General features: G+C 33.5%; 1 long non-coding RNA gene across 1 annotated transcript in view; it reads right to left on the bottom strand.

Annotated features, from left to right (window-relative positions):
- The window catches only part of LOC141454601 (uncharacterized), a 60,284-nt gene extending 48,009 nt beyond the window's left edge, over positions 1 to 12,275 (bottom strand). Inside the window, exons 1-2 of the long non-coding RNA XR_012458817.1 lie at positions 11,700 to 12,275; positions 10,224 to 10,345 (exon numbers count right to left, since the gene is read on the bottom strand). This is a non-coding gene — a long non-coding RNA (uncharacterized lncRNA). The remainder of the gene's footprint in view (positions 1 to 10,223; positions 10,346 to 11,699) is intronic.
- Between the last annotated feature and the right edge of the window lie 1,179 nt (positions 12,276 to 13,454).

The following is a 13,454-nucleotide window of genomic DNA, read 5'->3' as shown; positions in this document are numbered from 1 at the left end:
AGGTTGATACAACCTTTTCTTATTGCAAGTTTACGAGTAGATACTACTAGGGTGTCACCAACAGGATGATACCACACTCTATTTATGCCAGCCGTACGCGTTTAGATATAATGTTAGCTAATGTTAGTGTATCACCAACAGGTTGATACAACCTTTTCTTATTGCAAGTTTACGAGTAGATACTACTAGGGTGTCACCAACAGTATGATACCACACTCTATTTATGCCAGCGTTACGCGTTTAGATATAATGTTAGTTAATGTTACTGTATCACCAGCAGGTTGCTACAACCATTTTTTATTGCGAGTTCAGATGTTATCACGGTGTCTACATCAGGATGATACCATTCTCTATTTATGGCAGCCGTACGCGTTTAGATATAATGTTAGTTAATGTTACTGTATCACCAGTAGGTTGATACAACCCTTTCTTATTGCAAGTTTAGATACTACTAGGGTGTCACCAACAGTATGATACCACACTCTATTTATGCCAGCGTTACGCGTTTAGATATAATGTTAGTTAATGTTACTGTATCACCAGCAGGTTGCTACAACCATTTTTTATTGCGAGTTTAGATGTTATCACGGTGTCTACATCAGGATGATACCATTCTCTATTTATCCCGGCCTTACGCGGTTAGATATAATGTTAGTGTATCACCAGCAGGTTTATACAACCATTTTCTATTGCGAGTTTAGATACTACTAGGGTGTCTCCATAAGGATGATACCATTCTCTATTTATGACAGCCGCACGCGTTTAGATAAAATGTTAGTTAATGTTAATGTATCAATTAATGTTTCGTATTGCGAGTTTAGATATTATTAGGGCGTCACCATCTGGATAATACCACTTTTCTTAATTGAATTTTGGGGGAAGATTTTAAGTTATTTCATTAAAATTCGTTCGGCATTTTTTGATCGGCAATATTCGGAAATTGGCTATAAACGGATGTTATATCTTATTAGTAACCTGCATACATTGTCTGGTTAATTTTGGAGTAGAACAGTGCCGTGATGAGGACGATTGGCTTATGGATTGCCTCTGAATGAGTTCTGTTAATATTGCTGCTGGACTTTGTTGAATCGATTATCATTATTGTTATTAATCATCGTGTTTTTTTACAATATCAATGAATTTTCTATGATATTATAGTGGAACATTATTGTACTTTAGAAAATACTGGTGTTAACATGTGGAATTTCAGTGCACAATTATGGACCATACTTACACATTTAGAGATCATTAGTGCACTTTATTGTAAAATTAGTGCATCTTAGTAAAATACTAGTGCACATTAATGGAACTTTAGTGCTCTTTAATGATTATTAGAGTATTTAAATGGAACATTTGTGCCAATTAAGGAAATTTCTGTGCACATTAGTAGATCATACTTACACTTTTAGAGATCATTAGTGCACTTTATTGTAACATTAGTGCATCTCAGTAAAATACTAGTGCACATTAATGGAACATTAGTGCTCTTTAATGATTATTAGAGTATTTAAATGGAACATTAGTGCCCACTAGTTGAACTTTAATGCTCATCAGTAAAGCATTATTTCCATAATATTTCACTAAGAGAGGAAGCTATTAAATTAAATTTCTTCCAGCAACAAATTATACATTGCTTTTTCCGAAGCAATCTATGAGTAAGGGCCCTCAATCGTTTCCGTCATTGCCCTGTAAAATTCCAAAACTAAGAACCAGTTTTATATCCGACCCCAAAGTTAGAATAATAATTTTTTTTACATTATAAATTTATATTCTGAAAAAGTTGGATGTTAGATAAGTGGGTTGCCAGATTTACATTGTGGTCAATTCCACTAAATGACCGTTTAGCAAACGAAATTTTCTGTTGCTGGCTTATACGCATTTAGTTAAGATTAGGCAATCAACGTCAGGTTGATACATACTATTTCCTTATTGAACTAGGCGCGTCAAGTTATTAAGATTAGGATGTCTCCGTAAATATGATACAACATTTTTCTGTTGCTGGTTAATACGCATATAGATATTAAGATTTATGTATCACCGTCAGATTGATACACATTTTTTTGTTATCGAACTTGAAGTGTTTAGTTTTCAAAATTAGGGCATCACCGTTTAGTTGATACAACAGTTATCTGTTGCTGGCTAATACGCATTTAGTTATTAAGATTAGGGTATCAACGCTAGTTTTCTCTGGCTGGGTACGCATTTAGTTATTAAGATTAAGGTATCATAGTTTGGTTGAAACGACAGTTTTCTGTTGCTGGCTAATACGCGTTTAGTTATTAAGATTAAGATAAACTATCACCGACAGGTAGATACACACTTTTTTTTTATTATATATGTCGCGTATTGGAATTAAGATTAGGATGTCCCCGTAAGTATGAAACAATAGTTTTCTATTGCTGGCTAATACGAATTTGGTTAATAAGATTAAGCTATCAACGTCAGTTTTCTGTGACTGGCTACTCACTTAGTTATTAAGATTAGGGTATCACCGTCAGGTTGTTATACACATTACGAGTTAGCGAACTTGACGCGTTTAGTCATTATGATTAGTGTATCACCATCAGGTGCTGGCTAATACGCATTTAGTTATTAAAATTAAGGTATCATAGTTTGGTTGAAACGACAGTTTGCTGTTGTTGGCTAATACCCATTTAGTTATTAAGATTAAGGCATCAACGTTAGTTTTCTCTGGCTGGCTACGCATTTATTCATTAAGATTAGGGTATAACCGTCAGGTTGTTAAATACTTTTTACATTATTGAACATGACGCGTTTATTTCTTATGATTAGTGTATCACCATCATGTTGATATAATAGTTTTCTGTTGCTGTCTAATACGCAGTTAGTTATTAAGATTAAGCAATCAACGTCAGGTTGATACATACTATTCCCTTATTCAACTTTACGCCTTTAGTTAATAAGATTAAGGTATCATTTTCAGGTTGATACACAGTTTTTTCTTATTGAGCTTCACGTGTTTAGTTTTAAAAATTAGGGCATCACCGTTTGGTTGATACAACAGTTATCTCTTGCTGCCTAATACGCATTTAGTTATTAAGATTAAGGTATCATAGTTTGGATGAAACTACAGTTTTCTGTTGCTGGCTAATACGCGTTTACTTATTAAGATTAAAGTATCACCGTCAGGTAGATACACATTTTTTTATTATTATACATGTCACGATTTGGAATTAAGATTAGGGTATCACCGTTTCGTGAATACAACAGTTTTCTGTTGCTGACTAGTACGCATTTAGTTGATAAGTCTAACGTATCACCGACAGGTAGATACACACTTTTTTGTTATTATACATGTCGCGTATTGAAATTAAGATTACGATGTCACCGTAAGTATGAAACAATAGTTTTCTATTGCTGGCTAATACGAATTTGGTTATTAAGATGAAGGTATCAACGTCAGTTTTCTGTGGCTGGCTACTCACTTAGTTATTAAGATTAGGGTATCACCGTCAGGTTGTTATACACTTTACGCGTTAGCGAACATGACGCGTTTAGTTATTATGATTAGTGTATCACCATCAGGTTGATACAGTAGTTTTCTGTTGCTGGCTTATACGCATTTAGTTATTAAGATTAAGCTATCAAAGTCAGGATGATACATACAATTCCCTTATTGAACTTTACGCTTTTAGTTAATGAGATTAAGGTATCATTTTCAGGTTGATACACGGTTTTTTCTTATTCAACTTCATATGATTAGTTTTAAAAATTAGGGCATCACCGTTTGGTTGATACAACAGTTATCTCTTGCTGCCTAATGCGCATTTAGTTATTAAGATTAAGGTATCATACTTTGGTTGAAACGACAGTTTTCTGTTGCTGGCTAATACGCGATCAGTTATTAAGATTAAAGTATCAACGACAGGTAGATACACATTTTTTTGTTATTATATATGTCGCTTATTGGAATTAAGATTAGGGTATCTCTGTTTCGTGTATACAACAAATTTCTGTTGCTGACTAGTACGCATTTAGTTGACAAGAGTAACGTATCACCGTCAGGTTGATACACTCTTTTCTGTTATTGAACTTCACGCGTTTAGTTATTAAGATTAGGATGTCACCGAGTGTATGAAACAACAGTTTCCTATAGCTGGCTAATACGATTTTGGGTATTAAGATTAAAGGTATCAACGTCAGTTTTTTGTGGCTGGCTACTCACTTAGTTATTAAGATTAGGGTATCACCGTCAGGTTGTTATACACTTTACGCGTTAGTGAACATGACGCGTTTCGTTATTATGATTAGTTTATCACCATCAGGTTGATACAACCGTTATCTGTTGCTGGCTAATACGGATTTAGTTATTAAGATTAAGGTATCATAGTTTGGTTGAAACGACAGTTTTCTGTTGCTGGCTAATACGCGTTTAGTTATTAAGATTAAAGTATCACCGACAGGTAGATACACACTTTTTTGTTATTATATATATGACTCGTTTAGGAATTAAGATTAGGGTATCACCGCTTCGTTTATACAACAGTTTTCTGTTGCTGACTAATACCCATTTAGTTATTAAGATTAAGGTATCAACGTTAGTTTTCTCTGGCTGGCTACGCATTTAGTTATTAAGATTAGGGTATAACCGTCAGGTTGTTAAACACTTTTTACATTATTGAACATGACGCGTTTAGTTATTATGATTAGTGTATCATCATTAAGTTGATACAATAGTTTTGTATTGCTGGCTAATCCTTATTAAGTTATTAAGATTAAGCAATCAACGTCAGGTTGATACATACTATTCCCTTATTGAACTTTACGCTTTTAGTTACTAATATTAAGGTATCACCATCAGGTTGATACACACTTTTCCGTTATTAAATATGACTCGTTTAGTTACTAACATTACGGTATCACTGTCAGGTTTACACAACATTTTCTGTTTCAGGTTAATACGCTTATTGTTATTAAGGTTGGACTTCCACGGTCAGGTTCCGAAAAGAATTTATACGTGATTAGTATTTAAATTTAGGTACCTTTGTGTGGTTGATGAATCTCTGTTCTTTTACTGGTTGTTACAGATTTAGGAAGCAAGATTATGTGATGACTATCAGGTTTATACTACCTTTTCTGTTTCTGTTTGATACACATTTAGTTTTAATTATTAGTGTATCTCCATCAGATTCGTTCAATATTTTTTTGTTGCAGCCTATGAATTATTTAGTCGGTAATTTCACTATAGTTATCTTATTTTTGTTAGTAGGGCGAGTAATTATTTTAGGTGGTGGTTATAATGTTTTTACTATTTTTTGTGTTGCTGTGTTAGCTATGTAACTTAGAATTTACAGGGTATATTAAATCCGGATCATAGTAATTTCTGCATTAATGGTGTTTTCTTCAAACTTTCTCCCTAATATTATGGTGGTTACTAGTAGTCTGGCTAGTTTTGGAGTGAAAATGTGCTGTGATGAGGACGATTGGCTGATGAATTACCCACGAATGAGTTTTGTTAATATTGCTGCTGGACTCTGTTGAAACTATTAGCTTTATGTTTATGAATCAAAAAAAGCATCTATATGTATAGAATTTTTTTATTAATTTTGGAACATCGTGATTTTTTGTAGAGTAATTAAATTCTCTTTTATCTTCCAGTGGAACATTATTGCATATTAGTGTAACACTAGTGCACCTTAGATAATACTAGTGCTAATATGTAGAATATTAGTGCACATTAATGAAACATAGGTGCTCTTTTCGAGATCTTTAGTGCACATTACTGGAGCATTAGTGCATCTTAGTAAAATTCTAGTGCACACTAGTGGAACTATAGTGCACATTAATGATTTTAGAGTTGTAAAGTTGAACATAAGTGCATATTACGAAATTTCATTGCAGATTAATGGAAGATTCCTGCTTTTTAAGAGATCATTAGTGCAAATTTTTGTAAGATTAGTGCATGTTAGTAGTGTACTGGTGTACATTAGAGCACATTAATGATTATTAGGGTAGTTGAGTGTAACATTAATGTATTATTAGTGAAATTTCAGTGCACATTAGTAGTACATACCTGCTCTTTAAGAGATCATTAGTGCAGATTATAGTAACATTAATGCATATTAGTAGAATACTAGTGCACATTAGTGGAAGTGTAGTGCACATTGATGAAGATTAGACGATTAGAAGACACACTAATTGTAACATAATTGCGAACTAGTTGAACTTTAGTGCATATGAGTGGAGCATTAATACTCTAATATTTCACTATGAGATGTAACTACTAGATTTGTCTTAAATTCATCCAGCACCAGATTTAACAGGTCACTTTCCGAGGCAATTCATGAGTAAGGGCCCTCAATCGTTCGCGTAGTAGCTCTGTTTAACTCCCTAGCTAACCAGCTAGTTTTGGTATCACATTGTTTGTTCGGTTTCTTCCGAGATAAGTTATCTATTTTACTTTATTTAGAGTATATCTATCTTGGTATATTCGTGTTTCACCGTTAGGTAGTTAAAACACTTTTCCGTTAATATATAGGATGCGCGTCTTATTTAATCTTAGGTTAACTCCTTCAGTATTCAGTATTCTTAGCGTATCCAGTATTCTGCCATTCCTGCTATTTGTCCATTGCCCTACCCAAACTCCGTATAATCGTATTCTTTAACGGGTCCAAAGCTGGTTTTCTCTCTCCCCCTCTGTACATCGCAGGTAATGCAACTCCATTGTTAATGAGATTTGCTACTACGCCTGCTTAATAGAGGATAAAAACCAGTTGGAATACGATATTAAAGGCAGGATGGCATTTTGGGGGGCAAAAATCTGAGCTCTACCTCCACGAGGTGCCCCCTGGACAACTGCTATCTGGAGCAGGCTAACAGAGCCAGTACCACTTTCTTTAAGTATTCTGAGTGGACATTTCTTGAGAATGATGACTCAAGTTAGCAGTAGTCCAATAGATTAGAGAGTATTCTGGCAGCTGCGCAAGTCTGACTGCGCACACCATTTCTGAGAATCTATAGCACCGCAATAAACCTTCAGACGTGATGAACCAGCTACGTGTACTACCCAGTAGTTACGTACCCCAGTTACCATTTCTCGTCATCTTCTTAACGTCGTCCTCCAACCCAAATCTTTGTTACGTAGGTTTGTGAAAAACTCTTTACGATTTTATCGTTTATTAATGTAGTTGAAGTTTTCAATTTCTACAGCAATTCGAAGTGGTTCTATCTGCTGCAATCTGTCAGATGTTCTCAGCTAAATTCGAATATACGTTCAAGTAACTTCGTTAGGATTATGCTATATTCAGAACTGGAAGACATCTATAGCTCAGTGTCAAACATTATCATCGTCACCTACTAGATTTTTAAAATTATTTTGTCTAGGAACCGGAGTAATAACTAACGTCAGTTAGGTTAAATTCAAAATCTTTACGTTAGAGGGACACCCTTCGTCACTCGCTAAAGTTCTCCGCAACCTGCTTCATACGTTTTTGGAAGAAAGTGATTTTCCATCCTAATTTTGGGCAACATCTGATTCTGAACACATTTCTAAAATTACCCCTCATGGAGCGGCTGATGCATGCAGTCGCTTTGGGGAGTAGCGACCCCACGGGTACCACAGCTCAGTACACCATGCACCCAACACCAAACATTTTTACTGCCAGTGTTACGCGTTCAGATTTAATGTTAGTGTATCAGTACCAAACATTTTCTTTGCGAGTTTAGATATTATTAAGCTGACACCATCCGCATAATACCACTCTCATTTTAGACCAGCGTTAAACGTTTATATATAATGTTAGTGTATCACCAGCAGGATGATACAACGCTTTCCTATTTCGAGTTTAGATACTACTAGGGTGTCTCCATCAGGATGATACCATTTTTTAATTATGCCAGGCTTACGCGCTTAGATATAATGTTAGTTAATGTTAGTGTATCACCAGCAGGTTGATAAAACCATTTTTTATAGCGAGAATAGTTATTATCAGGTAATCTCCATTAGGATAATACCATACTATATTTATGCCAGCCTTACGCGCTTAAATAAAATGTTAGTGTATCACCAGCAGGTTGATACAACCTTTTCTTATTCCAAGTTTAGATACTACTAGAGTGTCACCAACAGGATGATAACACGCTCTATTTATGCCAGCGTTACGCGTTTAGATATAATGTTAGTTAATGTTACTGTATCACCAGTAGGTTGATACAACCCTTTTTTTTTACGAGTTTTGATACTACTTGGGTGTCACCATAAGGATGCAGTTAGGTACATGAAGAAAAGAAGCAGATTTTCATTTGGTAAAATCTTTGTGCATCAGTGGACAACGTATTTCCCTTCATTGTACAATGCTTCTACTTTGATTAGTAATGTTCAGTTTGCAGAACCGTATATTATAAATGATTTTTAGATGAACAATTTACGTTAAATGAATTACAATGTGTCTTAGTTAAGGTAAAATAAACAAAGGCCCGGGACCAGATCGTATTACGTCAGAGTTTTTCAAATATGCTACAAATGATTTTATAAGTGAATTGCCTAGTACTTTTAATAAAATTTTTGAGTCAGGAAATATCCTTTGTCATTTAAGGAAAGTATTGTATTTCCATTATTTAAAAAGGGGAGTATTCATGACGTGTCATGTTATGGAGGCATAACGTTTAATAATGTCGTAGGCAAACTCTATTCTGGATTGTTATTGGATAGAATGACCACCTGGGCTGAACAGCAGGGGTGTTAATACAATTTCAAACAGGCTTTAGAAAGAGTTACTCTAAGCTGGATAACATATTTAATTTAAGAAATATAGTTAATATAAAATTAAAAATGAAAAGACAGAAAGCCTATGCCTTTTTCGTAGATCTCACTTCAGCGTTCGATAGTATTAGCAAAACAGAAATTCATTATTTTTTAAACTGTATCAATTGGGTATTTCCTCCAAGATTGTGCGTTCTATAAAAGGTTTGTTAACTGACACTAGATGTTCTGTATGGTCTCAATACGGTTTAACTGAAGAGTTTGAAACTACAACCAGTCAATCTTCGGCAATTTTTTCTTTTTATCTCATTGATATTGAGGAATATATTGATACTGGTGGTATTCGCATTGGGGAAGAACGTATTAAAATAATGGCATTTGCGGATGATATTGTACTTCTGGCTAGTGAACCAAATTCTCTGCAAAGAATGATTCAGTGTTTGGAGCGATACTTGGAATTGTGGAATTTGCATCTTAATATAAGGAAGTCAAAAATAATGGTTTTCTGTAGAGGATGTAAAAGAGGAAGAAATGAGAAATGGTATTTTAAAAATAAATTAAATGAAATTGTTAATGCTTATAAATATCTTGGGGTATCATTGACGTCACGGTTGTCCTCGTTGAATTGTCCTCAACTCGATTTGTTTTTTAATATTTCCTTAAATGCTTAAGCGATTTACGACGTGCCTCATAACATTCCTTATCGAACCATTTCTGCTTATACACTATTGCTTGCCTGGGATTTGGCTTATAATTAGCTGCCAGTTTTATAGAATCACATAGATAATTTATTCTCCGATCCATATCACTCGTGACGTAATCTACCGACCTTAGAAAAACCTGTAACTTATCATTATACCAACTGTGGACAAAGTACACTACCTTGGACTGCACCTAGACAAACGGTTGACTTGGAATCCCCATTCTAGACTGAAAAGAGAAGAAACCAACCAACGCTACAAACTTCTCGCCAGACTACTTGACAAACGTTCGAAACTTAACCTACATAACAAAAGACTCTTATATCTACTGTTACTGCGACCTATTTGGTCATATGGCATTGAAGTATGGGGATCGACTAAGCGTTCCAACTCAGTACGCCTCCAGACATTACAGCCAAAAATACTTCGAAAACTTCTTAACGCTCCGTTCTATGTATCTAACCTCACTATCCATAATGATCTCAAAATCCCTATCATTACAGATTTTGCTAACACTCGTTTTCTCAAATTTCATTCCTCTACAGCAGCTCATCCTAACCCTGTCACTGAACACCTATCTCCCTCCACATTACCAGGTAATCCTAAAAAGGAGATTGAAGAGAAGATGGCCTCGTGATCTACTCTTATCGTGAGAGCAAAACACGTTACTGGAGTGACACCACTGGGTGCCTTCTCCACTCATGATTTTCTTTTATTTTTTGTTATCAGGTACCATATTTGCTTGTTGCAACAATCGTTGCAGTTCTGAATTCCAATAAAAGAATAAAAAAATAACATACCCACTTCTATTTTGTTCTACCCACTTTAATTTTTGAAATTCCTTTCGAAATATGTTTATTTTACATTTTACCATGTTTCATCCATTAGTTGTGTATAGTCCTTTCAATGTTGTAATAAAATACTGGAAAGAGATTACCAAAAATATAATAATTTTATTTCCTTATCATAAAAGAGGAAGAAAGGAATAACTAAAACAGGGTTTCCAATTTTTCATAGAAATTAAATAATAATAATAATTATTGCTGACCCTTAGATTTTCTCTTCCTTAGAGCTTCTTACAGCTCACTGTGCAGTGATGGACAGTGTTGTCTGTAACGAGAGAACACAGTCCGGAGGCCGGCAGTGCACTGAAAAAAGCTCGCACCTTAAATCAGTAAAATAATAATAATAATAATAGAGATTTGGCATCTGAAAATACATTTACATAAAGATTTTAGTTCAGATAATCTCTACTGCTTAGTCCTTAGACTGTAAGGAGGAAAGGGCTCTCTATACACTACATTTTACTGTCCATGAAAAACATTGTACATACAACAGTTTATTTTTATTTTATTATTTTTATATTATTATTTTTGTATTATATTTTATTTATTTATTTATTTTTTAACAACTGAATAAAATTGCCCTATTACAAGATTTGACAACATAATAATAAATTATCATTAATTTGAATATAATTTATTATTTAATTTTATTTATTTATTATTTCTTTTAATATAATTTCTTATTCCAGCACACAACAACTTTGGCTATAGCTAACCCCAGTTTACCAAACTTTCCCTAAAAATCCAAGCCTCCTGAGCGTAGCCAACCAAGGATTTAAAATCACCTCCACTTAAAAAAAAACTGTCCAAACTGTACCCTGGGTGGAGAGGTTTGATAAACCAAACCACTTTCTCCTTATAAATTCCAAAACTGGGCAAAAGGCAATAAAGTGGAAGTGATCCTCCATCTGGCCGAAGAAAGAGCATCTCCTATGATCTTCCTTCTTCCAAGGCTTGTCATTCAAATTCATCAGTCCACACCTCAGTTTAAAAATCCATTTTAAGTAATCTAAATTATTTTCATTGTAAAAATAGTTACAATAACCCAAGAAGCATATTTGGCTGTAATAACTGTTGAAATTTGAATGACTTGCTCTAGCCCTTGCTCTCTCCAGCTCAACTTGCTTTATTTTCTCGGATAAATTTCTCATTTCCCCCAACCACATTTCCCTATTTTTCCTCTTTAGGGCCAAGCTATAATCATTGTTCGAGCAAGGTCTCCAGAACCTGAACGCGAAATTTAATGGATCTAAGTTACGTTCATTTGCTACAAATTATTCTTAATTTGAATTTATCATGATTGATGAATCTAAATGAATCCAATCTTAAGAAGACAGATAAGTATAATGAAATATGCTGCTTGAAAATATAACTTTTTCGCCCTCACAGTTTTAAGTATAATGGCCTAAATATTTAAATAATTCCGGTTACCTGAATAAAATATAATGGAGAAAACTGATTCGTCGTCATGAAATGGAATTGGAACAAGTAAGTTGTTTCATTACAATAAATTATGCCAAATTGACTTCAAGCGAATTTTTAAGCGTTTATGAGAAAATTTGTCAACTTTGAATTGCAGTAAGAGAACGCATGCTCGTTTTCAGTTACAGATATTTTAAAAATTTAGTCCAACTTGATTTAAAAGTTTTCAAAAAACCAAACAAAAACTATTGGCAAACTTTCTTACTGTTGTAAAAAGTAAACATAGATTGCTAGATGATAAAACTGGGAAACAGCAATCACATGGAGAAAATCACTATTTCAAAAACGTTTTACAACTGAAACTGCCTGTAGCATTGATTATCTCTTGATTGCATATCTATTGAAATTAAATATATTACTCACAAAAAAACAAAAACATGACCAAATCACCAATTTAAGAATCACAATAACCTACAACCTTACTTCGTCACAAGAAATTTTTAGCACAAATGGATGAAAATTTCTACAATCCTGTGTCCCCTCTTTGGCAAAAAAACAGTGTTGGAGAGAATAATGCAATTTAAGTTTTTATAATATTTATAAATAAATAAATTGTAAACAATTAAATGAAGAAATTTTAAATATAAACTCATTTTTTATAAAACCTTCTGACAATTATTTATTGTAAGGTTTCAATAATTTCTTAAGTTCTTTAAACTGTTCATGTGAACGAATCTAAATAACATTTTTGCTTCGATTTCCACGAGTTTGATCCAATTAATTTCAACTAAATCACTGCTACAATTTAAAATTCTATTACGGAAAAGAACTATGTAATACACGATTTTCTCTTACAATAACAATTGTCTTAACTACACTTCAAAACTGCAAATGGTATCTACGCTTAACCTACAATATTTTACATATGGGAAAATAATTACAAGGATTTTTTATTAATGAACAAATTCTGATCCAGGTAAAAAAACTTAGTTTTAAGAATTAGTTTTAATGAGGCTGGGTATTCCTTTAAATGATTTCGTTATGGATTGGGAAAATGGATGTGGATGAATGAGTGGAATTTAAATAGACCTACAAATATTTTGGATGTAGTAGCAGATGGCTTAGCGGACAATGGAGAGAAGAATTTGTTCTACACAATTTGGTGTTTGTTGAAATTGGTTCTTTCGTTGTCGCAATCTTATGGTTGAAGATTTTTTCATTTCTTTTTTTTCTATTAAAATGTTGATTGGATTTATTGTAGTCTGTATATTCTCGCAATTTGCTTTGAGTGCTAGTTATTGAATTGATCCTCCAAAAATTGATTGTTTTGTTTTTTACTACTAATAATATCGTTTTGGAATTTCGTAAAGTTTAACTATGATATTTGATTAAACTTGTCATACCAAAATTCTTTCCCTTGAGTGTTAGCAAGTAAGTATTGAAACTGACTCTATCATAAGTGGCAGTAAAACCTGATAGATGGCACTAGTTTTAGTTAAAGTATAAGTTGTAGTTTAGTTTTTGTAAAGCATTAGTTTTAGAGTAACTATAGTTTTAAGAATTGGTTTTAGAAGTAAGTATTGTTTTAAGAATTAGTTAGTACGTATAGTTTTGAGAATTAGTTATAGAAGTAGGTATAGTTTTAAGAATTATTTACAGAAGTAGACATAGTTTTAAGCACATTTTAATGCCATCATATAAGTTTACATGAAAAAGTTCAGGGGTTGTGAGATTCAGTTTTAATAGATAATTGCATTAAAAGTG

The sequence above is a fragment of the Rhodnius prolixus genome, unplaced genomic scaffold (genome assembly GCF_049639745.1).
Source record: "Rhodnius prolixus isolate KJV_2025 unplaced genomic scaffold, Rpr scaffold_9, whole genome shotgun sequence".
In the NCBI taxonomy this organism is placed as follows: Eukaryota; Metazoa; Arthropoda; class Insecta; order Hemiptera; family Reduviidae; genus Rhodnius; species Rhodnius prolixus.
This window is presented reverse-complemented; position numbering and strand designations above follow the sequence as displayed.